General features: G+C 36.6%; 1 long non-coding RNA gene across 2 annotated transcripts; it reads left to right on the top strand.

The window, feature by feature from the left end:
• The first annotated feature begins 3172 nt into the window (after positions 1-3172).
• LOC109588685 (uncharacterized) lies at positions 3173-4247 on the top strand. Of its 2 annotated transcripts, XR_002188304.1 has the most exons (5): positions 3173-3281; positions 3341-3417; positions 3472-3552; positions 4029-4147; positions 4204-4247. It is a non-coding gene; the product is annotated as an uncharacterized LOC109588685 (long non-coding RNA). The 2 variants fall into 2 exon arrangements; XR_002188303.1 differs by lacking the exons at positions 4029-4147; positions 4204-4247 and having other exon boundaries at positions 3472-3576.
• The last annotated feature ends 547 nt before the right edge of the window (positions 4248-4794 follow it).

The following is a 4794-nucleotide window of genomic DNA, read 5'->3' as shown; positions in this document are numbered from 1 at the left end:
CAGAAAAGTTATTAAAAAAAAGAAAAAAAATCATAAACTGCAGCATAGTTTCACCCAGTAGTCCTGACCGGATTCAAACCGCTGACCACATCCATACAAACCACACCAGCCTCTCCGCTGCAACACCACGACCCTGCTGCATCATTAACGCTGGTTGTTGTATTTATATTCAGTTTTTATAATAGATCAGTGTATTATTAATACTGGGGCGTAGCCTCAGTATATATATAGGGGCGAAGCCCCTATTACCAGAGCTCTAGCTCTGCATACTGTGTCCGGTTACCGGAGCTCTAGACACTTCGTAATATTTTACCATGAAAGATCTGAGCAATCATGCATGAGTAGATGTGCAAGTATAATATAAACATCAAAGATTAACCTGAATGAGATGAACTACCGTAGGTCGGGTTATATTTGCGGCTGCTAATATTCGCGGTGATAAAAACTAATAAAGAAGATCAATTAAATACCATGGAAACAAATTGATTGTTGCTATGACGATTGACCACGTGTTTATACAATTACAGTGTTCAGCAGCTAATTAGCTACTCTTGAGCAGTTTGAGTAGAGCCATCCAGACTCCAGTTCTGTATCTGTTATCTTCTTGTATAGATGGACCGCTACCTTCGAGTTCTTCGCTACAAAATTACTGCTGGCCGGTCGGTCATCATTATAAACCACACCCAAATTAATGAAACACTAACTAGAGTGTGTGCAGAGTCCCAAGACATGGTGAGGCAGAGTGAGTAGAGTATTTCTGAAAAGAATTGGCTAAAGCAGCTTCAAAGTGTCCAAGGATTAGTAACAGCAAGAATAACAACTCAAGAACACTGCAATAGGGTGCTGTGCTTCAATAACGCGCCGTTTTCAATTAAAATAGCATCTAGTTGCTATGGCAATTGCTAGCCGCGGGAAAAAATTGCAAATATTAGCAGCCGTAAATATAACCCGACCTACGGTAATTGTTGAGGGCAGGGCTTATTATTTCATTAATAACTATTAGTTTATTAACTATTATTAAAATAAAGTGGGTGTGGTTGTCCTCGGAATCAAATCTTTTGGTACTGGAAATGTTTCGATACCAATTCGATACTGCCTAGGAATCGAAGAATCGAGTATTTTGGAATCGAAATCACCCATCACTAAATATAAGTCGTTGCGAGTTTTAAGTCGACTTGTGATCTTAAGTCGTCTTGTGATCTTAAGTCGTCGTGTGAGCATTCTTATGTCGTCATATCAGATAGTCGAATTTTGATACTATTGGATTGCCATACGGGAGCAATCTGATAAGCTTTGGAACTTTCCAAGTCAACGACAGCCACGGAAAAAAGGTGGTGAATCGTTTGCATCTCCTAGAACTTCAGAGAACACCTCAGAAACCTTCTCAAATATAGCGTGTGCTCGTATAGAGTGAGACTGACCACTGGGAGCTTCTGGAATACCACAGAGTACCAAATTAAATTTCCTGTTCTCCATAGAGCTAGACTAGGTCAATGATATAGGGTTTTTGACAATACGAGAGGACCGGGAAGGAACAGGTGTAGCACCAGGGTTAGAAGTTTTAGGACCCTGATTCAGCAGGTCATCTAACTTCTTTGCCACATCTGATAGAGAGGCTTTTAACAACTCTATTTCCTTTTCTTGCTTCACAAGGCTACAGTGAGGACAATAGAAGGGGGTATCAGTGCAATTTAGTTTTGAATATGCAGCCTTAGACAAGCCAGCACAGCCCCTATGAAGCCAGGTAGCACACTCACCATCACACCAAATAGACTGTTGAGTTGAGTCATCAATCTGGTCATCACAAATAGGACAAATATATGACTGTTTGCCTTTCTTCTTGGGCAGCTTCTTGGGAGGCATAGTACCGTAAAAAAGAAACAAACTCAGGTCCACACTGAAGTCAGACAGTGCTCAGTCAGACCCATGTGGTTGCTTTCAAACTCTGCCAGAAGCAGTAACTAAACCAAAGTAACACAGACAAAACAACTGGCAAAGTTTTGACAAAGCAAAATTTAGTGGCTGGCTGAAAACAAAGTAAGAGCCAGCAAGAAGACAAAAGAGAAGAACAGAGTGAGAGAGTCACACCACCATTTGACATGGTACGTCATGTCATTGATTTAATTTAAATTATTGAGTAATTTTAGTATATTCATATTTTTTTGAATGCAGTAGATCTACACTTGATGGGTATAGAAAGTGATATCTTTGAATGACTAATTTTAGTGTTCATAGTGCCACAAGAAGGAAGGTATCATGGTTTTTAAGCACTGACTGAAAATAATTTTTGTAGGCATTGATTCTACAGACTATAAAAAAGTACAACATGAAGAGATTTTCCATTGTTTTCTGCCTTACCATGGCGTGATTGTAATTTATCACTGAAAATGGCAGGATTTAAACTCGATTTAAACTATGATTACATCTTTAAATTATAACTAGCATTTTGTACAATACTAATAATAAAATCAGCCATAAATTTAGATTTATGCCTGTTGAATCATAGATAATAGAGACTAGTCAGACTACGTAACCTCTATATCTATACGTATACGTGTAGTATACGTAGTCTCTAATATTTATGGTTGAATTCATTGCCAGAGCAAGACTAAATTGTTAGGTGCAGCATATCTTAGGAGTACTCATCAGACCATAAATAATCTATGATCAGACTAACCATAGATACGCCGTTATTCGGCGCTCGTCTGCTCCGGACTGGGTAGTCTCGGTCCTCCCTAAAAACGGTAGGGTCTCAAAAGCGGAAGGACGGACGGACGGACCCGCCCCGCCCAAAAAGGGGTAGGGTTTCAAAAGCGGACGGACGGACGGACCCGCCCCGCCCGAAAAAGGACGGACGGACGGATTGATGCGGACCCAACAAGACCATAAATATCCATGTAAAGGACAATCATTCGTGGATGTTAGCGAAAATGTAACTTTATCAATGCAAAATTGCTACTACAGGCTGCATAAAGCATCACAATTCCGAACCATCACTTGAATTCTATTTGTTATTCTTAATAGGAGTTCAGTGACACTATTGTAATGATTTTTCTATATTATTTGGTGCAAGTCTATATCTTCAATCAATATATTCAAAGAGGAATTACCATTTACAGTGATTATAAGCAGGAATACCATGTAGACTATATAGTATGAGTATTATTAAATAAAAACTGCAATTTTTTAGAGCAATAATTATGTTTTGTGTGTTACCAACAGCAATCTTTAGTAAATTGGTTGCAAATCAACCTGATGAGACTGTTGACTGATACTTTTATGTAAGTTATTTCATCACAGCTGTACAAATAATATCTATGTTTTAACACTATAAAATTAGGATTATATATGATGTAAGTGAAGTTGAATCTATTGTATATAATGCCTTGTCATGTCAGAAGCCACTAGATTTTAATTGTAAGTTCTTTTTAAAATTTATTTGTCTACAATATTAATAGCGGATTTGTATAGGTTATTAAGCGTCATAAATCAATTTTTTAAATTTTGATTCTATTGAAAAATATTTTACTGTGACAAAACAAGCAAGTGCTGGTATGAATCAAAATTTTATTTGAATTAATGTTTTGTTGTTGAAATTGAATAGTGTGCTCTCAATGTATTTGAAAGAAAAGGTAGGGGTGCACACACAGAAGTTTAACTTTTCAGACTATACAATCATACTATGAAGTGGTATGTACAAACTTACAAATTTTAGTTTATTATTGCAACAGTTTGTACCCAAAAAAGACAGTTCCATTGACTGTGCAGCGCTTATCTGTGCAAATTATGCATATCTAATATGTTATTGTTAAAATCAATTGACTTTTAGTTTGCCTATACATCATACTGTGTTGTGATGGAGTGTTCCGATATGTTGTCCAAGTATAAATTCTATTGTAATGGTTATGCTCTGTCATAACATTGTTTATTAGATAACTTCAAAATTTTTGAGGCAATGGCTTATGACTCTCATGCTTCACCGTTTCAGGTACAATTTGCTATTGAAATGGAGTATCATTTTTATATAGGTGGAAGACAATAACTATTAGCGTTGCAACCAGAGTTGCTTAGTGCTAAGCAACTCTTTACAATGATTTACAAACATTAAAAAGGGATCTGCAAAAAAAGTGTGGCATTCCTAGCCCAGGTATGACAAAAATAAATATACTAGAAGTAACTATAATTTTTACATTTATTACGTAGGATAACTACTTTTTAGGCTGGATTCTAAAGCTCAATATAACTATTTCAAGGGGTCTCCTTATTTTTAAAGAGCAGTGATTTCAAGGATATTGAACTATTATTATTTTAATTGTGTAATTAAATGAAATCAGTATCTCAGTATAGTGTTGCATGCAATAGCACTGATAAAAATTAATCATAAAATTTCACTATGTTTATTATTAGACTTACACCAAATAATATAGAAAAATCATTAAAATGGTGTCACTGAACTCCTATTAAGAATAACAAATAGAATTCAAGTGTTAGTTCAGTATTGTGATGCTTCATGCAGCCTGTAGTAGCAATTTTGCATTGATAAATTTAAATTTTTGCTAACATGACCTCTTCTATTGGTCCTAGCATAGTTAATACATACATAAATTTATTGTCCAAGTATAGAAGTGTTTTAAAGACAGACTATCCATGAATGATTGTCCTTTACATGGATATTTATGGTCCTGTCGGGTCCGCATCAGTCCGTCCGTCTGTCCGCCCTTTTTGGGCGGGGCGGGTCTGTCCGTCCGTCCGCTTTTGAGACCCTACCGTTTTTTAGGGACGACCGAGACTACA

This window comes from Amphimedon queenslandica, unplaced genomic scaffold, assembly GCF_000090795.2.
Source record: "Amphimedon queenslandica unplaced genomic scaffold, v1.1 AMPQUscaffold_11934, whole genome shotgun sequence".
Classification (NCBI taxonomy): domain Eukaryota; kingdom Metazoa; phylum Porifera; class Demospongiae; order Haplosclerida; family Niphatidae; genus Amphimedon; species Amphimedon queenslandica.
Note: the sequence above shows the minus strand (reverse complement) of the source record. Positions and strands in the feature narration are given on the sequence as shown.